At 39.0% G+C, this 26612-nt stretch overlaps 1 protein-coding gene across 11 annotated transcripts in view; it reads right to left on the bottom strand.

Annotated features, from left to right (window-relative positions):
• The window catches only part of POT1 (protection of telomeres 1), a 120461-nt gene extending 96788 nt beyond the window's left edge, over positions 1-23673 (bottom strand). For 6 of the 11 annotated variants that reach the window (XM_062204773.1, XM_062204513.1, XM_062204888.1 and 3 more), the window contains exons 1-3: positions 23163-23404; positions 22514-22680; positions 7948-8005 (exon numbers count right to left, since the gene is read on the bottom strand). The gene's annotated coding sequence lies outside the window, so the exon portion shown is untranslated. Of the gene's footprint in view, positions 1-5651; positions 5677-6538; positions 6648-7947; positions 8006-22513; positions 22684-23162; positions 23405-23448 lie in introns of those variants that run through there. The other 5 variants (XM_062204711.1, XM_062204824.1, XM_062204576.1 and 2 more) reach the window with 5 other exon arrangements.
• Between the last annotated feature and the right edge of the window lie 2939 nt (positions 23674-26612).

Here is a 26612-nt window from a genome sequence, read left to right as displayed (position 1 = left end):
AAAAAAAAATTCAGAAAGTATACTGCTATTGTGGTATGCATTCATTTGTAAATACGCATGTACAGATGTAATTCGAGAGTATTATTTACAAATGGTGATTTTATAGTTTAAATTCTTAAGATGTGCCTCAAAATAATCTACATAAATATATAGGTGGTGAAATAGGTGAAATAGCCTGTATTAAATGAAGTTAGAATTATATAATGAATGTCCATATAATAATCATCCAACTACTTCCATATGTTTGAAATTTTCCATAACAGATAGTACAAAGGCTAATAAATAAAATGTTCTGTTAAAAAAATTTCTCAAATCCTTCAGGCATATCCATGGTTTATTGAGGCTGATATCAGAGCCGTATTATAGGTACCACCATTAAATCATTCCCATTAGACTTGAGAAAGTGTGCTCCATAAGGCCCATACTGGTTCTTACTCATTTTGGTTTCTTAAGAGTAAGAGTCTACCATGTTGCATATCACAATGCCAGCCCTTAGTAAATGTTTATTGAACCTAAATGAATGTGAAAGAAAGACAGTAGAATCTCATTTGATTGTATACTTCTGCAGAAATCATTTACACATTGGCAACCCTAACCAAAAGCAACTGAAAGTGTATTTTTAATTTTCCTGCATCACTGTTTCACAAGTACACTCTAAACAAATTATTTAGACACTGCTTACTCAACAATGTATTCCATAGATACAGATGTTGATATAAGTATCTGCAAGTTTTTAGCAAGTTTTCAATTGATATCACATAATTTATAAAGTAATTTTAAGTCATTTTAATGCACCTACAGAAGAAATCTGCAAAACCATACACTAAACCACGTTAATTTCTGGAAATATGCTGCCAAATACAGTATCAACTAGCTATATGTAACTACATTTAAGTAAATTATATGAAATTTAAAACTCATTTCCTCAGCCAAACTAGCAACATTTCAAGTGATCATTAGCCACATTTAGTGGCTACCATATTGGCAGTACTGACGTCACAGAACACTTCTATCACTGCAAATACATCTACTAGACAATGCCACTCTCGACTTGGATCACTTAAATTCTCATTTTAATTTTTTTTTTTTTTTGACAGGCAGAGTGGACAGTGAGAGAGAGAGACAGAGAGAAAGGTCTTCCTTATCTATATAATTATATATATATATGTATATATATATATATATATATATATATATCATCATGACTCCTATGGACATTTTATATCTTCTTTTTCCAATGTGGTTGCCTTTCATTTTTTTTTTCTTTTCTAATTGCTCTGTTTACAATTTCTACTACAATACTGAAAAGCTGTTATACAACTGTTGAATAGAAAGGCATCTTTGCCTAATTCTTGTCCTGATTTTCAGGAGAGAACTTTCAGTCTTTCAACACTGAAAATGATGTTAAATGTGGGTTTCTGATAAATGCCCTTTATTAAGTTGAGGACATTCCATTCTAAGTTTTCTAATTGCTTTCATCATAAGGTGTTAGATTTTGTCAAACATCTTTTCTGCATCAGCTGATATGTTTCTTTCCATTTTTCTCTATTGATGTGTTGTACTGCAATGACTTTATGTTGAATCAGTTTTGTCTTCCTGGAATAAATCCTTCTCAGTCATGGTGCCTAATCATTTGCATAGGCTATATTAGCTTTGCTAGTATTTTGTTGAGGATTTAACAGGGGTGTTTTTAAAACAACTAAACGAAAATATTACAGGCATAGTATATCTTGAGAAACTGTTCCTCTTTATACCATTCAGTTTCATGCTAACCTTTCAGGATTACTACAGTTTCATAGATGTCCATAGCTATCATTTGATGTACTTGAAAATACATGAAGATCTCAAAAAAAAAAAAAAAAAGGAAAAATCCATAAGGGGAATACAGTATTATCAAACCCCTATATCTATTTATTTTTTTTTAAGATTTAATTTATTCATTTGAGAGGTAGAGTTACATACAGAGAGAGGAAAGACTGAAAGGTCTTCCATCCACTGCTTCACTCCTCAGTTGGCTGCTACAGCCCGAGCCGGGCTGATCTGAAGCCAAGAGCCAGGAGCTTCCTCCAGGTCTCCCTCATGGATGCAAGAGCTCAAGCACTTAAGCCATCCTCCACTGCCCTCCCAGGCCATAAGCAGAGAGCTGGACCAGAAGAGGAGCAGCTAGGACATAAACCAGCACCCATATGGGATGCTGGTGCCATAGCAGAGGCTCAGCCTACTAAGCCACAGCACCAGCCCCCTAAATCTATTTCTAAAATAAAAATGCAATATAAAAATACTTTACCCCTTCACAGGAAACTTTCACATGGTACTTTGCTCATTTTCCAAAAAATACATTAATTGTACTGACCTCTGTGGATTTTCATTTTCTATAAACGTAACACACATAGAGAAAAATACTTAGATATAACAGTTTATGCACAAAAGAAAATTGATCAAAAATATATGCTAAAACTAGTTACTTCAGAATGTAATGACAGGGGCTTGTGCTGTGGCTCAGTGGGTTAAGTTCATGCCTATGCGCTGGCATCCCATATGGGTGCTAGTTCAAGTCCAGGCTGCTGTACTTCTGATCCAGTTCCCTGCTAAAGCACCTGGGAAAGCAGAGCTGATGGCCCAATTGCTTGGGCTCCTGCACTCACATGGGAGACCTGGAAGTTGTTCCTGGTTCGTGGCTTTGACCTAGACCAGCCCTGGCCGTTACAGCCATTTCGGTACTGAACCAGCAAATGGAAGATCTCTAATTCTGACTTATAAGAAATTAAAAAAAAAATTAATGTAACGATAAAGTATCAAAATATTTATAATTCACTTTATTATTTTTTTTGACAGGTAGAGTTAGAAAGTGAGAAAGAGAGGCAGAGAGAAAGGTCTTCCTTCCGTTGGTTCACCCCGCAAATGGCTGTTACTGCCAGCGGCTGCGCCGATCCGAAGCAAGGAGCCAGGTGCTTCCTCCTGGTCTCCCATGCAGGTGCAGGGCCCAAGTACTTGGGCCATCCTCCACTGTCTTCCCGGGCAACAGCAGAGAGCTGGACTGGAAGAGGAGCAACCGGGACAGAATCCGGTGCCCCAACCAGGACTAGAACCCGGGGTGCTGGCACCACACATGGAGGATTAGCCTATTGAGCCATGGCGCCGGCCCCTTTTCTTTATTTCTTAAAAATGACAAATCTAAAATCTCTTGCACTAGAATAGCTATGCTTAAAGAATTCTGAAATTAAATAAAAAATCTGTTTTGAAAACAAAAATTATTATTCAATTTTAGAAGTATACTTATGCATTAGGTCCTTTAAATGATAATGTCCTATAAAATATAATTCAATTTTGAAAACTGGATTTACTGAAAAATCTAATAAAAAGTAAAGAATGACAAAACAATCAAATCACCTAAAGAATAATCTATAACATTTGCCAAAGAATTACATCATCTTTGACTACTGGCACCAAATAGTATATCATAGGTCTACCTTTTTGGAGACCTTATATTTCTGTAAGTGGTCATAAAATAAAGCAGAAGTAAAGTAATGCCATACTTCACAAAAGAGTATCATGCCTCTATTCATGGTTACCTTAATTATACTTATTATTGTTATCCATTAAGAGGTGACATTCATGTGAATTAACAGCCCAATGGCAAATGCAAGACATAAATATGTAATATGTATTAATATCTTTTTTTAAATAACTCTAACATTGTAGTGAATCAATTTAACCTTTTAAGCAAAGATAGACTTTCCCCCCAAAATGTACAAACTTGGGCAGAGGGGAAAGGCCACAAAAGACAATGACGGATGTTTACAAAACACTAATAAGCGGAGAGATACTTGCTTAGTCTTTCCTGTTTTTTATAACTTTGTCAAACAGATATTTTTATCCTCATTTTAAAGATGAGGAAACTGATGGCTAAGAAACATGCCCACATTTATAGAACTAAATTACTCAGAATTCACTTCTGCTGACAACTCAAAAAGATAGAAATGAAAAAGTAATCAAAAATTCTTTTAGCAATAATAAAATCACAAGGTCACTATCAACTGACTATAAGCACACCCACAATAATATGTCCATCAACACTATATGTTATAATACACCAGGGTTTTATTATAATCTACATTTTAAAACTGAAAATATCAATGCTGAAAGTGCAAAATGACTTTATTCTTTTATCTTGAACACAATCCTACATTGTGAGCCAAGGATATATTGTACCTAGAAGGACTGAAAGTTTTACTTTTCAAACTGCTGTCTAGATTAACCAAACGGCAGTGGACACTTATATCTAGTTAAACAAACAGCTAGTATTTTATAATATTTAATGATTAAGGAAATATCTAAAAGAAGCCCAGTAACTGGCATAGTGATGGGCCCATTAAAGATATTCTGAGTATTTGCAAAGAGAAGGAAGGAGACAAATTCTATTTGTAAAATGATAATCCATCCTAAATAATGGCACATCTTGGTCAAATCATTATATCTTTGGGGGATGGGAAGTGAAGGTATTTAGCAAAGTTGTATGGAATTTCATTTGGATCTTCTATGCTTCGGAGGTTCTATGCAATCTCCATAATGCTTCTACTCCAAAGGCCAACCTCAATGGCAGGGCCAGATACCAAGACTCAATTAAATCATGTGAAAGATCTCATTAGAATCACCTTTCAAATATTCAACTACAAGAAACTCCCTTAGATTTTCATGCATCTATGCATGAAGCAGATGAAAAATTCTCAAAATTGGCAGTCCTCATGACAGGATTCTCAAATCCACTCCATCAGGTCTAATGGCATCTGGCAAGGAAACAATTACCACATAGCTGCCTATTCCTCCTTATCCTTAGCTCTTTAATCTAACTCTCCAAAGTATGCACACAAATTAAAACACCATTGTTCCTCAAATGCAAAAACGTCATTGCTACTAAACAAAAACTAACACATAAGGTGGGTACTTAGCACAACTGTTAGGATGCCATTTGGGATGCCCATATCCCATATCGGAGAACTCTGTTTCAGTCGCAGTTCTGTTCCCAATTCCAGCTTCCTGCTAGTATGAATTTGGGGAGACAGCATGTTGTGCTCAAAGACTTGAGTCCCTGCCACCCATATGGGAGACATTAACCAAGTTTCTGGTTTCTGGCTTCAGCCTGTCTCAGCCCAGGGCCGTTACAGGCATTCACGGCAAGGATCAACAGATGAGAAATCTTTCCGTCTCTATCTCTCAGCCTTTCATATAGTTAAAAAAAAAAAAAAAAAAAAAAAAAAGAAAAGCAAATCCTAACTCACTTCTTTAATATCTTAAGTCATCTGCTGGACTTCTGCTTTTGACCATGGGAGTGTAACAGTGACTACATTTATTTTCCAGCCTTCAGACAATTAAATCAAAAAATGAAATAGCAGTTTTTAAAAATTAGACAAAAAGTACATGCAGTTGAACTCTGTATTAATAACTCTGGCTTACTTCCTGGAAAGTTTGCTGGCAGAAAACAGAGATAGAAACTAAAGACCAGTAGTCTCACTGAGATAACAAGCATTCAGATCTGAGGAAACCATAGTGGCTAAAGTTTTCAGGGCAAAGTTCTGAGAGGGAAGAGTAGCTTAGTAAGAACTCTGAATATCTTTAGTGTCATGCCTTCTGGTCTTTGGCCGAGTACTCACTTCCAGTGTACAGGCAGAAAATGTCCTGGAAAAGAAAAAAGCCACTTAAAAGAAATAGACAGAACAATCCTGATTTTCAGAGCTTGGAACGGATCTGGTAGAACTAACCAGAGTAGAAAGACTTCCTTCTGGGGCTAGGGCTGTGACACAGCTGGTAAAGCCACCGCCTGTGGCGCTGGCACCCATAAGGGCATTGGAATGAGTCCTGGCTGCTCCACTTCCAATCAGCTATTTGCTATTGTGCCTGGGAAAGCAGTGGATGATGGCACATGTGCTTGTTCCCCTAAATACACGTGGGAGAGCTAGAAGAAACTCCTGGCTTTGGGTCAGCCCAGCTCCAGCCTTTATGGCCCTTTGGGGAATGAACCAGTGGGTGGAAGATTTTTCTCTCTAACTCCTAATCTAATTTTGCCTTTCAAATAAATATTTTTAATAAAAAGAAGGCAGGCAGGCTTCCTTCTACCCAGCGCATGGAGCAGAACTCAGAAGAGTAATGGGGTCAAATATATTCCACAGTAGAGGCTGTTTTGGAACTACCCTAACAGAGAAAAATGTACCCCCAAATACAAACAATATTAAAGGATGACAAATCCACCATTTGACAACATAAAATTCTAAATATCCAGCATCCAGTGAAAAACTGCAGGGCACCCAAAAATAAAGAATAAACACATAAGGCAGGGGGAGGGGGTTAGTAATCAATATTAAGCAATCCAGAAATAACAGAATTAGCAGAGTATTTTAGGGTAGTTACTAAAATTGCATGTTTAAAAAAACTGAGTGCATCCAAGAAATGTAACTTGACAGAAATTACGGATGATTCTTTCATGCTATATTGTTATTCATGTGCTGAATGGGTGGCTTCTTTACCTGACAAAACCACACACCTGAGTCAAACATTCGTCTCCTATTTAATTTATGGCTCAGCTCAATATTTATAAGTCATTTGATAGTAGAAGCTTCTGCAATGTATGTGCAAAGCATGGGTCAGTGGAACTACAAAAATATAAAAAAACCATAAATATTACATTGCCTAATGTAATTCAAGTCTCTGCAAATACCTGTTAATTAATAAACATGGTTATATTAAATTTATAATACCTTTTCTAATACTCTACTTCCTTAGCTTACTTCTTCACAACTACATCTATACCTAATATTGCTTTATGTAATCATTTAATCTGTTTCTTCATCATACTATATAAACACTATAAAGGCAAGGACTAAGTTTGAGTCACTGCTACAGCCCTAGTAGAACAGTATCAAGTAGACAGGTTTTCAAGTTACAGAATGTTGTAGTTCAGTTTGTTTCCCACTCGCTGTTCTACTCCATTCTTAAAACAAATTACAGGCCTCAGATGACATCTACTTTGGTCTCCAAGTATCCCAAGGCAACTCTTCCTAGCTTACCAGAATTATATGAGGGTTGCTAGGGAGAAAAAGTTCTCCCTATGTTAGGACAGCTCTCTAAAGATGTAACATGTTGGGGAATGGCGCTGTGGCATAGCGGGTAAAGCTGCTGCCTGCAGTGCCAGCATCCCATATGGGCACCAGTTTACATCCTGGCTGCTCCACTTCTGGTCCAGCTCTCTGCTATGGCCTGGGAAAGCAGTAGAAGATGACCCAAGTGCTTGGGCCCCTGCACCCATGTGGGAGACCCGGAAGAAGCTCCTGGCTCCTAGCTTCAGATTGGCGTAGTTCCGGCCATTGTGGCCCATTGGAGAGTGAACCAGCAGATAGAAGACCTCTCTCCCCCTCTCTAACTCTCCTTTTTTCTCTGTGTAACTCTGACTTTCAAATAAGTAACTAAATCTTAAAAAAAAAAAAAAAAGTAACATGTGGAATGCAAAATTAAGTTACTATGATGTTTAGGTCACATCAGTGGAACTAGAAGTATGGAAACCAACAGTCTATTGCAATGCTCTAGACATGAAATTAAAGGAATATGAATTAGAAGAAATGGGAAGGATGAGGAGAGGTATGTTAGAACAAAAATTAGTAAAAGAAAAACTAACTTTTCATTATACATATTTTTGTACTACTGTGAATGAATTACCTGTTAAAATCATTTACATGTAAGGGGTCTCCAAAAATCTCATGGAAAACTACATACTATGACAAAACTATGCACTGATTGCAAAATTATTTTTCACTGAAATACAATCAACTTTCAATATTATTTTTTCACAAATGTCCTGAAGATCCCTCAAATGTACTTGTATATATACATAAAATTACATATCTGAAAAATCAGACAAAAAATTATGCAGAAATACAATCTGTTTACACTATATACCTTGTAGTCCAATCTTTAAAACAGCCGTGCCATTTGCAAGTTAAAAAGTTGGTTTTCCCTGAAATAAAAGAAAAATAGTTACCAAAAAACCCAAATAACTTCATTATTGCAATCTAAAATTAGAATTTTAAAACAATTAAGATATAGGTAAAAATTAGAATTTGAAAATAATTAACAGTTTTATCTTTCAAGAAGTCCAATCATTGTATTTAAATAACAATTTCAAAGACATGATATCCAGCTGAATTCGTTTTTCTAGGAAAAAACAGAAGGAAACAAAAATATTTTAAGTTCATAAATTTCTTAAAGCAATCATACAAAAGATATAAAGATGAATTACATCAACTTTCCTATTACATTTTAGCTTGTAATATTTTTCTTAACAGCAAAAGAAAGACATTGTCTCCCAGAAAGGAATAAAAATTTAATAAAGAAAACCTTAGAAATGTAACATAATTTCATAAATAAGGATGGTGTGGACAAATCCACAGATTAAGATACAAATATAGTCTTTGTTCTGCTTCTATAAACAACCATGACTGCCAGGTCTCAGGTACGATTGTTTAATCTAGATGGTTTCTATGATTTCTTCTGGCTCTATTTCATGAATACATTATTGGACTCTTTGAAAGTTTCTGTGCAGAAATCTATTTCATAAAGTTTAAGACTAGATCTTGTATAAAATATCTCACATATTAATATTCCCAATTTGAGATAACCAATAAAAATAAGTTGCATTTATAAGATAAAAATCAATTTAAATTACATTTTTATTTATAAGAATTATAAGTAAATAAAATACAGCTATGAGTAACATGTGCACATTCAAAAGTTGAGATAAATACATGTACTTTAAAAAGTCTGTGGAAATTGGTATTGTGAAAAAACTGTAGGAATTTAAAAACATTTTTATAGTAAAACATGCTTTTATTTTTCCATGAACTTTTTAATGTACCTTTACAGTTCCACATTGGAGGTCAAAAGCTAGAAAGAAGCTGGATAACCTACAAGTTTCAATTTGTCTTGACCCATCAGAGTTGAGGGCATCCAACTAAGGAAACCTCCAAGGAGATATGGGAGGCAAGTGCTTCCCTTACCTGAGGTAAATAGCAAAGCAGTCAAACATGGGCAAGAAAAATTCATCTGGGGCTGGAGTGGTAGTATAGTGGGCTAAGCCTACACCCGCGGTGCCGAAATCCCATATAAGCCCTAATTCATGCCACAGCTGCTCCTCTTACGATCCAGTTCTCCGCTATGGCCTGGGAAAGCAGAAGATGCTCCAAGTGCTGGAGCCCCTGCACCCAAGTGGGAGATCCAGAAGAAGCTCCTGACTTGCTTTGGATACACCCAGTTCCAGTTGTTGAGGCCAGGTGGGGAGTGAACCAGAGGATAAAGGCCTTTTTCTGTCTTTCCCTCTGTCTGTAACTCTCTCAAGTAAATGAAATCTTTTAAAAAAAATTCATCTAATATTTTTAACAAATGTCTAAAGAACAAGGTTGGGATGGTAAAAACATGTGGAGCCCATGGAAGCATTCCTCTACACAGACACCATATGGTTCATGCCAAGAGGTGGGCTTGCATGGCAGCAGTTACTGTGAGAAAAGGCAGGAAACCCTATTGGAATCCCCCTCATCTTTCATTCAAAACAGCCTTAAAATGCTGGGAGAAGGGCTACAAGTCCTTCAATGTTAGAGATTTGATGAAAACTCACTGTACCTGGAAAGAAGAAACAGAAAATCTTCTACCCCAGCTTCAGATGGGCAGGAAACATACTTAGTATTAAGGCTAGGACTTACAGCTGGGATCAGGGCAAGATCACTGAAAAGACCCCACTGCTTTCAGAGAGAGGCTTAATCAAAGGCTAATAGCACCGAATAAAAAGTAACAGAAAACACAGAGACCTTACAAGAGGCAAAGCACAAAGAAAAATGTAAAACTGAGGATAGAGAAGACAATGAATAAAATCTTCCAGCACAGTCGCCAATCTGCTGACAAAGTTGCTCTAGAGGAAGTTCAAGGCTATAGTGCATTTAAGAAACTACCTAACAAATTTCGTACCCAGGCCTACTCCTGATTAGATTCACTCAAGGTACCACACTAAAGTGCTAACATGAAAAAAAGGCCTGCACATGACCAGGAATAAAAACTATTTATCACAGTTTCCACTATCCTACTCTAGAAGTATGACTTTCAACAACATATCAAACAGCATATAAAAAGGGCAAGAAAAAATACACTGCAGAGCATCAAATTATCTAAAGACCCACAATAAAGCTAAATGAGATTAATTAAATGCAAAGCAGGTGTATTTTATTCCTTTAGTGCATGATTCAATTAAAAAACCTGAGCAAAAGAAGGGAATGACCAGAAACAGAAGCAGCTATATTTACTGGAATAAGACACTGTGGTTTAATAACAATAGAAAAGGAACAAAACACTTAGGCACCTAGAGAGAGAACTCCAGCACCTGAAAAAGGAATTCCAGAACTTGGAAAGGGAACTCCTTAGACTTCAGGAGGTACAGGAGAGTGGAAGTACAAATGAACTTTGTCTTCCAGAACTACTCCAGAAGGTTTCTACTACCCTAAAGCAAAACTCACTGACACTGCTCTCACAAACTGACAGGGCTTTGAAAGTAAACTGAGACTACATATCACCCCCAACCTGAGGGCTCTCACCTTCCATGCTGAGTATCTCCCCCATGCCCTCCACAACTAGGGCGAATGAACTGATCAAGCAGCACAGATTTAACCAACTCCCCTCAGACCATCTTTTTGAAAACAAAGACTAAGCTTGTTATGGATTAGGTTTAGGGCCTAAATTAATTTCCCCAGGTTCCTGTCTTTTATTTAGAGAATTCTAAATACAGGCCCAAACATGGCATGCACGGTGATAAACTTTATTTACAGAGTGAGAAAAATACACAGACCCATTAGGGCTTTATTAAGTGAAAATAGGGTCAAAGAAAGGTAATTTTCATACCCTGCTCTGCTCGTCCTGAGTCCACGTAGAGGAGAGAGAACAAATCTACTCTTCCTAGCCTTTTATGCACTTAGAAAAATGGATGTGTTTACGTGGTCCCACCTCCACGTCTCAGGGGAAGAGGAAGTACATCTTGGGGAGGGAGGGTCTGCTGATTGACAGGTAGGTGAACATGGCAACAGAGAGCGAAGGAGGTGTGGCTTCTAGCTCATGAACTTAAAATTATCTAAGCTGTCCTACATCAAACTGAATTAGAGGGATTGAACAGGGGCCCTTAGGGCGTAAGAGACAAGAGACCCTGTTAACCCAGGATCCCTGATTAACCTATGTGCTTCATGTATGTTCACTCCCCCAACATTTATAAACCCTGCCTTCAGGTGTGGCAAGTGTGGCCCTTAAGATTGTGCTTCTTGGATAAAATGCAGAAATTAACCACAACAACACTGTAGTTAACAGGGGTAGTTAACAAGAAACATTCAAGAAGAGAACAGAACAAGAAGAGAACAGAACACCTTTGGTTGATACTGAAGCCCTCAGTTACATATTGTCTCAACAGTTTTACCTGTAACGGGAGTTATCCCATTAGAAAAGCAGTTTGAAATGTGTCCCTGCCTTAGCTAAAGTGAGAAAACAAAAATGGAGCTTGAGTTAAAGAACAAGCTTTGGAAGTTAAAACGTGATACAGCAAGGATCAAAGCCTTCCGTCCATTTTGGTCTCTCACCTGCACGATAGCAAGCCGGCCGCAGAATTTCCCAGCAATCTCCTTCAGCTGGCTCAGCCCAGCCCTTCTAGCTCAGCCCCACCCTGCCCTGCCCAGCCCTGCCCTGCTTCAACTGTAGGACACACCACTATCTGAAGTGTGCAGCCATCAGCCTAAGCTTTCCAATCCCTCCCAAGCCACTCCACCCCAAGGTCTTCCAGCTCTCTTGGCAGCCCGGCTTTAGCCCAGACCCCCAAGCCTTTCCCAATTTACACAGTGCTATATAAGTCACTAGTTTGTAATAGAAGGTTCCCTCTCTCCCCTGTGTGTTCATTGGTAACTCTCTGCCATGGTGGGTTAATCTGGGAGTGGGCCCCTCCTAGTCTTATTCTCTGAGTAAACCTGGTCTGGCTTTGAGTTTGTGTTCTGTCTCCTTTTTCCTTACAAAAGGTAACTGAACTGGGGCCAGTGTTGTGGCAAGTGGGTAAAGTTGCTACCTGCGATACTGCCATCCCAAATGGGTGCCCGTTCTAGTCCCAGCTGCTCCACTTCCTATCTAGCTCCCTGCTAATGGCCTGGGAAAAGCAGAAGATTCAAGTACTTTAGGCCCCTGCCACCCACATAGGGGACTTGGAAAAATCTTCTGGCTCCTGGCTTTAGTCTGGTCCAGCCTTGGCCATTGCAACTTTTTGTGGGAGTGAATCAGTAGATGGAAGATATCTGTATGTGTGTGTGTGTGTGTGTAATTCTGACTTTCAAATAAATCTTTTAAAATATACAAATAAAAAAGGTAACTGAGACTTCCAGAGTGATTCATATCCCTAGAGTTATGTGTTTACAATTCAATAGGAGATAAAAACAAGAGCCATTTATATCCTAAATGACATGTTTGTATTAGAGATGAGGTTTTTTCCTTCTCTCAGGAGTGATGGGTCAAGCTGGAGAACTGTGCTATAACGCTCAGGTTCATCATTTTGGGCTCATTTCCTGCAGTGCAAGACATCCATTTTCACATGCAGGGAAACATGCGGCCTTCCCTGCATCATCCTGAATGGAGAGGATGGGTAGGGAGGAACTGCAGAGATAAGCTGAAATGCAGTGATCTCTGAGAGTAACAGTATGCCTCCGCTTGGGTAGGAGGATAGGTACGTGGGAAAAATTACTACGTCCCTAAGGTTGTATTTATGAAAGGCATGCAAATAAATAAATAAATAGGGGTTGGTGCTGTGGCTTAGCAGGTAAAGCCACCAGCTGCAGTGCCAGCAACCCATATGGGCCCCGGGTTCAAGTCCCGGCTGTTCCACTTCCAATCCAGCTCTCTGATATGGCCTGGGAAAGCAACAGAGGATGGCCCAAGTCCTTTGGTCCCTGCACCTGTGTGGGAGACCCAGAGGAATCTCCTGGCTCCTGGCTTCAGATCAGCACAGCTCTAACCGTTGCAGCCAATTGGGGAGTAAACCAGTGGATAGTAGAAGACCTCTCTCTCTGCGTAACTCTGACTTTCAAATAAATAAATAAATCTTTTAAAAAAAGAAATTCTTGTTTTTAGGATGAAAATGAATTATTATGGGGGCCAGCACTGTGGAACAGTGTGTTAAAGCCCTGGCCTGAATTGCTGGCATCCCATATGGGCGCCAGCTCTAGTCCCAGCTGCTCCTCTTCTGATCCAGCTCTCTGCTATGGCCTGCGAAGGCAATAGAGGATGGCCCAAGTCCTTCGGCCCCTGCACCCACATGGGAGACTGGGAAGAAGCTCCTGGCTCCTGGCTTCAGATCAGTGCAGCTCCAGCCATTGTGGCCATCTGGGGAGTGAACCAGAGGATGCAAGACCTCTCTCTCTGGCTCTAGCTCTCTTTGTAACTCTTGTCTTTCAAATAAAATAATTTTTTTAAATGAACTAATATGGATACTAAAAATTTAACACCCCACTGTTACAGGCTGAACTGTGTTCCTCTAAAGTTATGAAGAAAAACCTTGACTGTAGGGCCTCCACTTTAGAGCATCCGAGACTCCGTCTTGCAAAAGCACCCCCACTGTGAGACTGTGGTCTAAAACTATGGTCTAAAACTCATACAATAACAGCACACTGCATCCCACTTGACAGAGCACAAAAAGTCCATAGTATGTTCACCCAAGCCTAAAACAGGCGACACATGGATTAATGTTATGACTGCAATTTGTCTGTTGTCAAGATTGTAATTGATACTGGTTTCACATAGGCCTTGGATCAGCTCGACCCTAGTACCCATGTATTCCCTCTCTCCCCCAATCCTAATAACCATGTATTCCACCTCCCCTCCTTGTGGTTTTTGCTTTTATAAACATTGTTGCTCTGAGCTTCTAGGTGGAAAGTTCTTCAAGGCATGAGCCCGCTCTTCACCTCTGGCAATAAAGGACCCTCAAATTTTTATCAACGTGTAGTGCACCTCTGCTTACACTGGCTCAGATACGACAATTAACTTTAGTTCCAACCGCAATATCTCAGAATGATACTATATTTGGCCATAGGGCCTTTAAAGAAGTAATTATGTTAAAAAAAAAAAAAAAAAAAAAGGCCAGTAGTGTGGGCCCTCATCTACTCTGACTCCTGTCCTTACAAGAGGCAGAGGACATGCCAGGGACTCATGCTTGCACAGAGTCAAGCAGAAAGGCCTCAGAAGCATCCAGACCTGCTGACACCTTGATCTTGATTTTCTAGTTTCCAGAACTTAAGAGAAAAGAAATGCTTAAGGAACCTAGTTTGTAGTGTTTTGTCATGGCAACCCTAGAAAACTTACATACTCATTTCAAAAATTAGGGTAGTTCTATCTAAGTTCAGTGCCCCACAGCTGTGACAGAAACCCTTGGTATACAGTATGCACTTGGTATACAGTATGCACTGCCTCCATGGGACATGGAAAAGAAAGGAGAAGCAATGCAAATACTAAGTTCATGTTGTTGTGATATTAAGCAATAAATAAGTTATTGCCTATAATGTATGTATTAAACTATGATATAGGCCGGCGCTGCGGCTCACTAGGCTAATCCTCCGCCTGTGGCGCCAGCACCCTGGGGTTCTAGTCCCGGTTGGGGTACTGGATTCTGTCCCGGCTGCTCCTCTTCCAGTCCAGCTCTCTGCTGTGGCCCGGAAGTGCAGTGGAGGATGGCCCAGGTCCTTGGGCCCTGCACCCACATGGGAGACCAGGAGGAAGCACCTGGCTTCTGGCTTTGGATCAGCGCAGCCAGCTGCAACGCGCCAGCCGTAGCAGCCACTTGGGGTGTGACCCAACGGAAAGAAGACTTTTCTCTCTGTGTCTCTCTCTCTCTCAGTGTCTAACTCTGCCTGTCAAAAAAAGAAAAGAAAAAAAAAAAAAAAAACCTATGATATAAACCTATATAATGGCAATGATATTAAGCTATGTAAACCTATTTGAGCCTCTTATAGCTGAATCTACTAAGGTGGAGATCAATCTAGAAGCTACACTATACACTGTTGTCTAGAAACTAATTGGTTATTTGACATTTAACCAAATAAAAGAAAAATCTATGTTCACATAAAAATCTGTAGATAGATGAAGAAAAAAGAAAAAAAATTGTAGATAGAAATTTACAGTGATTTACTCATCATATCTCTCTCTCACACACACACACACACACTCACTCACTCAAACTGGAAAGACTCCTACATTAAGGTGTGCACAAACAGGCCGTGATAAAATTACTGTCACCAATAGGAAGGAATACCACTAATAAACACATCCTGAAAAAACCTCAAATGCATCATGCTAAGTCAAAGGAGGCAGACTCAAAAGGGGACACATTGTATGATTCCATCTGCCAGGTATTCCTAAAAAGCAATATGCCGTCGGAAAATTAGTTAAGATGTTGTGAGTAGTTAGCATGAGGGTGGCAGCTGACTATAAAATTTTGGAAGATGATAGATTGTTTGATTATGATTATGGTTATATGTTTTTACACAACCGTCAAAATTCACAGATTGTATCCCAGAGGTAAGAAACGTCTGGCTCTAAAGCCATATACAGTCAGTGAAATCATTTGGTCTGGTCCTACCAACACAACTGCAGGTAGGACTGGAAATTCAATAAATGTATAGCAGGCTAATTTATAAGTTGAAAATTTTGTAGGGCCCACACATGATTATAAATATGCAAATGGTCCTTGGCAGAAAGAAGCTTTCCCACCCCTATTGCACACTAAAAATATTGAATTTAGCCATAAAATCCACTTAATAAAATTAAGAAACACAAATAAGAATATCTACAGGTTAGAAAAGGATATATGGTATACAAACTGTTACAAAATGAGATCTTCATTAAGATACATAAGAAGCAAATCAAATGCTTCAAACTTATTTATTTATTTTTTTTTTTACAGGCAGAGTAGACAGTGAGAGAGAGACAGAGAAAGGTCTTCCTTTTCTGTTGGTTCACCCTCCAATGGCCGCTGTGGCCAGCGCGCTACGGCCGGCGCACGGCGCTGATCCAAAGCCAGGAGCCAGGTGCTTCTCCTGGTCTCCGATGCAGGTGCAGGGCCCAAAGACTTGGGCCATCCTCCACTGCACTCTCGGGCCACAGCAGAGAGCTGGACTGGAAGAGGGGCAACCAGGACAGAATCTGGCGCCCCGACCGGGCCTAGAACACAGTGTGCTGGCGCTGTAGGCGGAGGATTAGCCTATTGAGCCGCAGTGCCGGCCCAAACTTATGTTTTTAAATGAGCATTATACCTAACAATTTGCTAACCATGAGAAACAAGTAAAAGCTACTTCTTAGTTTTAAGCACATTGTATACTAACATGAAAAGATTTATTAAAGTAATGCAAACAAAATGTGAAAATTGAATCCATTAATATAGGTAGGAACAAAAATAAATACATTTACCATACTGCTTCAACAGGAGAAAAAACAAATTCACTGCCTTAATATTTAATGCTTCTAAAGCAAGCAGATAAAACAATAGAAACATGTTAAAACTAGAAGCAGCTTAGGAATAATCATTAAAGAACTGTCAAAAAATTCTATTCACAGAACTTTATTCATAAATACACATATTTAAGAAATTGCATAGCAATCAATCAAATCCAAAATGAGTATTTGCTAAGAAGTTAAATGCAATTAGGCAGAAAAAAAAGCAACTGTAGTTCAGAAAATCTTATTTCATATAAAAGAAAATCCTAGGGAAATGGATAATAGAAAAAGAAAAGATATAACAAATCAATGTCTATATGGAAAATACTAATTAGAAGGGTAAAACTAAATGTAGCCTTCTACCCATCTATCAAACTCACTTTACAAAGTCCCTCATCTCTTCCACATTGTTCTCTCCTTAGCCCTTAACTTAAATTTACAGCAACATCAACAACAAAAAACCCACTGAATATGCATGACTGCATACTGGGTAGGCATAGAAGATATTCAGTGAACTTCAAGTCAGATCCATAGAAATTATTCCATCTGAAAATCACCTCTGTCAAAACAGAACAAAACTGAGAAAAAAGAAACAGGTCCTCAAAGATCTGTGGGACAGTATCAAACAGCCTCACAAATGATCATACATGGAACTGACATCTGGAAAGAAAAGGAGTAATGTGGCAGAAAAAAATATTCCAAGAAATATTAGCCAGTAAGTTCCCAAATTTAACGAAAAACATTGACTTCTGTATATAGGAGTTGTTACCCACAAGAAGGAGAAATTCAAAGAAAAAAAATACACCCAAGCACATGTCAGTCCAACTGCTAAAAACAAAAGACAAAACAGAAAGCAGGTAGAGAGAAAAACACAATATCATTACATAGAAAACAATGAAAGTCACAAGCAATGTAATGATACCTTTAAAATTCTAAAAGTAATAAAATAAAAATCAATGTGGAAGTCTATATCCAATGAAAATGGACATCAAAACAAGAAATGCAAGAGACTATTTCTCAATATTAAGAGAAATTATACCAGATGGAAACTCAGATCTACAGGTAAAAACGAAAATGACCAGAAACCGTGAATATGTCAGCAATAGTTCTTCCTTCTCTTTATTTCCTTAAAATTTCACTGTTTAACACAAAAATAACAGTGTAGAGTTTGTAATATACATAAAACATATAACAGCTCAAAGAACAAAACAGTAAAGGGTAAGCAGAATTTTATTGCTATAAGATTCTTAGGTTTGTTAAGCAGGAAGAATAAATCAGAACATCAGAAGTGTCACCTGGGAAGTAATATAACAGCTTTGAAATGACTTTAATTAGTGAAGGACATATAGTTAGTACTAACCTAGCCCCTAAAGAAAATAATAAAACAGGTATTGCTCAAAACCAATAGGGAAAACCAAATGGAGAAAATTTAGAATTAAAAAAAAAATTAATTAGTCCAAAGAACTCAGGGAAGAAGCAAAGAGGAATATAAAACAGGAAAGACAGATGAAATTCAAACAGCAAGATAGTAGACTTAAACACCACCATACCAACAAGTATTTTAAATATAAATTTGACTAAGCACATCAATTAAAAAGTAACACTGCCAGACTGGATTAAAAAGTATAATCTAGAGGCCGGCGCTGTGGTATAGCAGATTAAGGTCCCAGCCTGCAGTGCTGGCATCCCATATGGGTGTTGGTTCATGTCCTGGCTGTTCCATTTCAGATCCAGCTTCCTGCTGGTGCACCTGGGAAGGCAGTGGAGGATGCCTCAAGTCCTTGGGTTTGGGGCTCCTGGCTTTGTATCGGCTTAGCCATTTGAGGATTGAACCAGTGGATGGAAGACACCTCTCCACCCACCCCCATCTGTAATTTGATTCTTCAAATAAATAAAATAAATCATAAAAAAGTATAATCCAATCCAATCCAATGATATGCTAAGACCTACTTAAACATAAATTGGAAAAAAAAAAAAAAAAGCATGCCATTAAGAATGTCAGCAAGGTGGAGTGGGTATTTGGCTTGGCAGTTATGGCAATGTTTGGGATACCAGCATCCCCTTTTAAGAATGTCTAGATTCAGCTCCTGGCTCTACTCTCAATTCTAGCTTCCTGCTAAGGCAAAAACCCTGGGTGGCAGCAGGTGATGGCGTAAATTGTTGGATCCCTGCCACTCACGTGGCAGATCAACAATGAGTTCCTGGGGGGGGGGGGGGGGGGGGGGAGCCGGCCCTGTGGCGCAGTGGGTTAAAGCCCTGGCCTGAAGCACCGACATCCCATATGGGTGCTGGTTCTGGTCCAGGCTGCTTCTCTTCCTGTCCAGCATTCTGCTATGGCCTGGGAAAGCAGCAGAAGATGGCCCAAGTCTTTGGGCCCCTGCACCCACATGGGAGACCTGGAAGAAGCTCCTTGTTCTTGGCTTCAGATCGGCGCAGCTCTGGCCATTGTGGCCATCTGAAAAGGAAACCAGCTGATGGAAGACCTCTCTCTGTTTCTGTCTCTCTCTGTGATTCTGTCTTTCAAATAAATAAAATAAATCTTAAAAAAAAAAAAAAATGAGTTCCTAACTGCTGGCTTTGGCATGGCCCAGTCCTGGCTATTCACAAGCATTTGGGAAGTGAAACAGTGGATGGCAGGTCTGTCTGTCTCTCTGTCCCTCTCTCTTTTTCTATTTCTCAAAAAAAAAAAAAAAAAAAAAGTAAATATTGTGAGAAAAAACCCAAAGGTCGTAAAGCAATGTTATTATCAAACAAAACAAAATTCGAGAAACAAGTTGCAAGATATTAAAGAGACATTAGATAATGTTAAAAAGATCAATTCATTTTGAAGATAAAACAACCCTAAATAATCAGTTGCAAACTATACAAATACGCACATGACTAAAGAGAGAAACAGACAAATCCACAATCAGCACTAACGCACATCTGTCGGGAATTGATAGAACAGAAAGAAATAAAATCAGAAAGAATATAGAAGACCTATGGAGCCAGCGCAGCGATATAGTAGGTTAAGCCTTTGCCTGTGATGCCAGCATCCCATGTGGGTACCAGTTTGAGACTCAGCTGCTCCACTTCCAACGCAGTTCCCTGCTAATGCACCTGAAGAGCAGTGGAGGATGGCCTAAGTACTTGGCCTCCTGCACCCACATGGGAAACACAGAAGAGGCTCTGGGTTCCTGACTTCAGCCTGGCCCAGCCCGGGGCATTGTAGTCATTTGGGGAGTGAACCAATGGATGGAAGATCTCTCTCTCTCTAACTCTGCTTTTCAAATAAATAAAATATAAATCTTAAAAAAAAAGAATACAGAAGACTTAAAAATACCACCATGCAATTTTCTACACGGACATTTACAGAACACACACTTGACAACTAATGAATTCATTTTATTTTTAAAGTACACACAGAATGTTCATGAGGGCAGATCACATGTAAGTCCATAATATAAGTCTTGATAAATCTTAATAAAACTGAAACCTTGCAAAATTGCAAATCAATAAAAATAACATCCCCATTACTTCTAATGTTATCATTTCTTCACCTTTACATTCCTTCTTTCTCTATTACTTCACATCAAAATACAGTTTATTATGAAAGTGAATATTTAGAATGAGAAAAGAAATCACAACTTATGAATTACAAAGCTGAAAAATTATACAAAAATTTTAGATTCTAGAAAAATAACCTAATTTTTAAATTAATTTATTGTAATATATACCTCTAATTATTTTCCTCTAACTTTTGCTACTATCCTTTATAATATTTAAAATATTGGTTTCTATAGTGAATATTTACATAAGGACTATATACAGGGGATAAAAAGATTTTAGCATGGTTGATTAACATTTGATTTTTGCTACTGACAATTTACAATGATTGTATTCAACTTCACCATTCATTACTGGTGACCCCATGAAAACTGTTATCAAGTCTGAGACAAAAATTCTATTTAAGTTTTTTTCATACGTAACTGTAAGATTTATAACAATTCTCAAATCAGCTTCAGGTTCCATAAGATTCAGTACTTGTTTTTCCTCCACTGATTATGTAAGTCCTACAGTAGGTGGAAGAGGGTGTATAGTCAAACCCTGATCCAACTTCAGGCTCCACAACTTTCTGCCAGACTTCCCAGAAGGCAAGAGTGTTCTGGAAAACCATTCGTATACAAAGGGCATTAGTGATATTCCTATACATGGAACTGACTACAAACCACATAAATACACCTCACTAACCCAAAACTAAATCTATTCCATAAGTGAACTTTCTCTTAGCTAGATTCCAAAAAAGAAAATGTTGGCTGCTCCGATACCACTTGGGATGAGAGGAAATGTGATGGAGGGGAAGTCAAAGTGGAAGAGATAGCAGCCTTAAACATCTATGCGTAAAGTATCTTACTTCTATAAATTTTAAAAATACAAACATGTAAATTCATTTCTAAAGCCCCCAACAGGGTCCCAAAATGGTTTATGCAAACGAAGAAGCCTTGAAACTTGAGCTTCATTAAGTTCTAGTGATAAGACTAAGGCACATCACTCTCACTGAAAACTCAGAAACAAGGCACATTAGGACTGCTTTTACCCAAAAGGATGAGAATATACAATCTGTCATCCTGGAAGTTCCAGCTGAACTTTCCTGTTCTAACTAGTCAGAATCAAAAACTCTATCATGTTCATACAGCACAATGCTAATATCATATTTATTAAATTGTATTAGAGATTCGGTCATGTGTCAAATTCAACAAAAATGTGATCATCTTGAGTCTAGTGACTATATTTATTCATCTTTTTACTGCAGAATCTTATCAAGAATAAATCAAAATCTGTTTACCAAATGAATGCTGAATAATGAGAAGTACCCCTAAAAAGTTTGCAGAGCATTCTAGCGAAATGTTTGCTGAAATCTTTCTATGGACGGTCACCTACAGAGCTATGAATCTCATAGACTAAATCAATTGGACTTGGATCATGTGCATCAAAGTCTGTTTTTGTTTTAGTCAACTGGTACAACATTATGCCATTCTTTTGTTCTTTTTCTATACATTCCTTTTTATATCTATTTATATATCTATATCTATACATATAGATATTTATATATCTATATTTATTATAAATTTTACATATATAAATTTTATATTATAATTATATATATTATATTTATATATTTATTTCTATTCAAGAAATGTCTTGAAAATTAAACAGTAGCCTTCTTTTCAACACTCTGTCTCTGAAGATGTTTGCAACAAATCATGCTTCAAAAACAGTAATCTCCAACAATTGAAAAATTCACTTCTGCCTACCTAAACCTAGCTTTACCAGCCAAACTGAAGCATGATAAAGGAAAATTTATTGTTACTTAATACATATATTCTGACTAAAGTCTGAACACTTTGGAAAACTTCCCAAGACTCCTTAAAAATGAATGGGCTTGTGTGTCCTGGGCTTAGGCCATGCATTCTGCACTGAACACACTTTATATTAACAGGGGCCAGCACTATGGTGTAGTGGGTTTAGCCAATGTTTGCAACAATGACTAAATAACTCCTGAGCCTGCATCTTCTGTGCCAAGTTGAGTCCCAGCCACTTTAGTTCCAATCCAGTTTCCTGCCTAATGTGCCTGGGAAGATGGCCCAAGAAGTTGGCTCTCTGCAATTCATATGGGAGACAGGCACCAAGTTCTTGGCTCTTGGCATCAGCCTGATCCAGCCCCAGCTGTTGCCACCATTTGAGGCTGAACCAGCAGGTGGAAGATCTCTCTCTCTCTCTACCTCTCCTTCTGTCTCTGTTAAGCTGCCTTTCAAATAATAAACAAATCTTTTTAGAAAAAGAAATTTTTTTACAGAGTCTGATTATTTACATTGCAATAAGAATAATATATTGAAACATTAAATTTCAAATGTATGACAATGATAAAACCAATGCCTAAGACCGTTCTTTAGCATTCTTCTCAGAAAAAAAGAAAAACATGAGTTATGCAAATTCTTACCTGGATATATTTCTTGCTATAATCACAACCAAGCTGTAGGAATCTGAAATCTACTTCGTGGAATGTACTCAGCAGCTGAACCTCGGGCACCCCACTGACTTCTTTTATTAATTCAAGTGGCATATCAGTTCGGTGTGACCAGCTTCAGCCAGGGAGTTGACAGCTTGCTGCTGAAGACACAAAAGATTAGTGTTTTATCAAAAACGTAATTAATAATTTGCTTTAAGTCTGACTTGGTTTTCCTTTCCTTTAAGTATCATTTGCAGATGGGGGAGGGAGGAGGCCGGATTATTTTTCAATACACAGCACTCTTCTAAGCAATTGAAAATTAACCATCTTCTAGTTAGCGTCTGTATTTATAATACTTCCAAAAAGCCCGTTTTAAGGTCTGTGAAAACTTCACTATCAAAGTCTTTAACACTGTCCTTTTGAAAAATGTTCGGGGTGGATTGGGGGACAAAAAAGTTTGAGCTTTGCTTTTACTCTCCTTGACTGTCATAATGCTACTTAGGCAAACTGCGCATCAAAAGCCTTTTAGTCCCAAAATACATCAGTCCTCTCCTTCCCCCGGCCCTAAATAATCCAAATCATCAAAATGACGTTAATCTGTGTATTGTAGAATCCGATCGTGACACTGACGTTAATTTACACTGTGCGCTGCAGGTTCGAGCTTACTTCTCAAAACCTCCTGACCGTCCCTGGAGACAGGGATTGGATTTTCTATCTCTCTAAACGCCAGGGTAAGATGCTAAACGCACGAACGAGGAGGGTTTCTCCGCAATAACTACATCAACTGTTGATCTAACCATATCAACCTCTTCACAATTCCAACTCAGGCCTGACCCGCTACGTACCCACGCACGGACAAAAAAATAAAAATAAAAATAAAAATAAAAATAAAAAACTCTAACCCCACTCCCTAGGAGTTCACTCACCCGCACGCTACTAACAAAACTAGGAAGAGTTGACACAGGCGCATCCGTGACGTCACACGCACAGCGCCGGCCGCCCAGCTTTCGCGCATGCGTGCTCGGACCTCAGGGCTTAACCGCGGCTCTCAAACTTCGTACAGTCCTCAAGCCTCAGGAACTCCGCGGAGGTTTCGCGAAAGGCGGAGAGAAAGCAGCGCCAGTGGGCCTGCCGGGCCGCCATCCAGGCCCCGCCCCGGCCGTTCCAGTCCGCGCGAAGTTGCTCCTTTCCCTTTAGCCCCGCCCCTCGTCGATGTCTGTCATTCTCAGGAGGAGGCTCCGCCCAGCGGAACTGGAGTCGGTGGCGGCGGGATTCCTAAATCCTGTAATCAGAGATCTTTCCTAACCTCTCCGCCGGGGTGGAGATTGCTGTGGGGAAATTGAAAACCCAGGGGTTTAGGCCTGTCCCTTTCACGTCCATTGCTCTTTTTCCCAAAAGTAAGCACTCGGATGGGAGCCTCACGGGGAGATGTTTACAAGGATAATTTCAGTTATTGATAGTTTTGAAAAGCAGTGTCCTGGCGTTGGTATCATTACACCGATGAGTTATTTCTCTTTTCAGACATTTGATTAAGCTTCCCGTAGGATTTCGGTTTTGTGGTATAATTAGTTTAAATGTGACCTGCTAATTTCCCGTATACGCCTTCTGCATTTGATTTAAGTGAAACTACCCGAATGTGACGCTGTAAAGACTCACCTGAATATTTCCAAGGCTGATATTGACAAAAATACCTGCTTTCAGTACATCTTTGCAGGAGGAAACAGCTATTTTGAAGCACCCATCCTTTGAACAGGAAGCAGTGTCAGCCCATGTTCCCCTCCCATATGTCATGCCTAAGCCTGGAGTGACTTCTGAGTCAGAGCTCAGCAGGCGTCCACACAGGAAAGCTGTTAAGGGGTGGATGCTGTCCTCACACCTTTTCTGGCCTCAACTAGCTGTGCACTGCCTTCCTTCCTCTCCCTAAGGGAAGCTCTCCTCAGGAGATTTGGGTGTTGACTACCATTTCCTCACCATTACCATCAGTAACAGGCAGGGACTTGAAAAAGTTCAAGGTAGGGGCCCACGTTGCAGCAAAGCAGGTAAAGCTGTCGCCTGCAGTGCCAGAATCCTATATGGACCCCTGTTGGAGTCCTGGCTGCTCCAGTTCCCATCCAGGGCCCTGCTAATGTACCTGGGAAAGCAGTAGAAGATGTCCAAAGTGCTTGGGCCCCTGCACTCACCTGGAAGACCCGGAAGAAGCCCCTGGCTCCTGGTTTAGAATCAGCTCAGCTCCAGCCTTTGTGGCCATTTTGAGAATGAACCAGCATTTGGAGGATCTCTCTCTCTCTCTCTGTCTCCCCACCCCTCTGCCACTGCCTATTACTTTACTTTTCAAATAAATCTTAAAAAAATAAAAGTTCATGGTAAAAGGAATTAAAAGATATTGTGCAAGCAGGTGCTTAGCCTAAAGGTTATACACCCAACCCTGTATCAGAGTGCTCGAACCTGAGACAAGGTTCCAGTTCCTGCCCAAGATTCCTGCTAATGACCACGCTGGGAGGCAGCAGTGATGGTTCATGTAGTTGGATCCCTGCCACCCACATGGGAGACCTAGATTGACTGGCTCCTAGCTTTGCTGAAAATTGTGAGCATATGAGGAGTGTTCACAACAGAAGGGAAAGATCTCTTTCTCTCCCTCTCAAATATTTAAATAATTGTTAAAAATTGTAATGGGTATCTTCCATAAACTTTTTAAAGCATCTTATATATAATTTCTCAATGTGTTTTCAACTTTCCTTCCTTATTCATTCTTCCCCATCAGCAATTAAACACATTCTTCCAGTACCCTAAGCTTATTAAGGGCAGGGAGAATTGTTTACTATGATAACCCCTGAGATTGTGCAGTGTCTGGAGTATTGCAGGTGCTAAATATTTGTCAAGTGGCCAAATCTCAGGAAAGATGACTCCCTCCATTCCACCCACATTCCCATCTCATACACTGAAACTGTGCTTAACAAAATTGCTGTACACTTCTTTTTTTGCTAGGGACCTTTCAGTTTCATCCCTTGGAAAGCAATTTTATTTTTGCTACCCGTGATCCTAGTTTTCTTCATTCCTGTTATCAACAGTACCTTTACAAATTTTTCTTCTTTATTTCTTTAGCCTTTAAACATCCAAATTACTGTATGGAAATTCCTAATAGAAGGATCTGTAACTGCTTTTCTTTTTGTAATAATCATCATTTCTCAGTTTCTCTTAGAACACTTCCTTTTCCTCCAGGAGACTTCCCACCTTGTTTCTTCTTCATGATCTCACAATCAATAGCAGAGTTGGGTATGCATGTGGCTCCTCAGCTTATTCTTTCCACCACATTAGCAATTAGTTTCTACAAATGAGGAAAATTAAACATTAATATACACTACAATTTTTAAATTTTATTTATTTATTTGAGAGGTAGAGTTACAGAGAGAGAGACAGACAGAAAGGACTTCCATTCACTGGTTTGCTCCCCAAATAACCACAATGGCCAGGAGCCAGGAGCTTCCTCCAGGTCTCCCATATGGGTGCAGGGGCCAAAGCACTTGGGCTATCATCTGCTGCTTTCCCAGGCCATGGTAGAGAGCTGGAAGAGGAGCATCCAGGACACCAACTGGATCCCTTATGGGATTCCAGCACCACAGGCAGAGGCTTAGCCCACTATGCCACAGCACCGGCCTATACACTACATTTTAAGATAACAAGGGGACAGATCGAATCAGTTGTATAGGTACTGAAGACATGTTAATACAACACAATCCATTGATGTTTTTCTCTGTTTATTTAAGCACTGAAAAAAAGCAACTCTAGAACTAACAATTTAATGACTGTTACAAGATAAAATTTTAAAGGTATAATGAAAAAAGTACTTATATAAAATCTACAATGTGAAAATGTTCACTTTTAAACAGTTGAAAAAATTCTCAATAATAAATAAAGAGCACCAGAAGTGGAATTGACATTTTTATTAGGTAATGAATAAATATAAGGATTCAGTGCAGTTATTCTAAGTAATAAATCTATGTTGAAAGAAATTCATCAGCAAATTTCTGGTGCTTCTTGCCTATCATTAGGATTTTCAAATGATTCTTTACTATTAGCTTTTTAAAAAAAG

Source organism: Lepus europaeus, chromosome 1 (assembly GCF_033115175.1).
Source record: "Lepus europaeus isolate LE1 chromosome 1, mLepTim1.pri, whole genome shotgun sequence".
Classification (NCBI taxonomy): Eukaryota; Metazoa; Chordata; class Mammalia; order Lagomorpha; family Leporidae; genus Lepus; species Lepus europaeus.
This window is presented reverse-complemented; position numbering and strand designations above follow the sequence as displayed.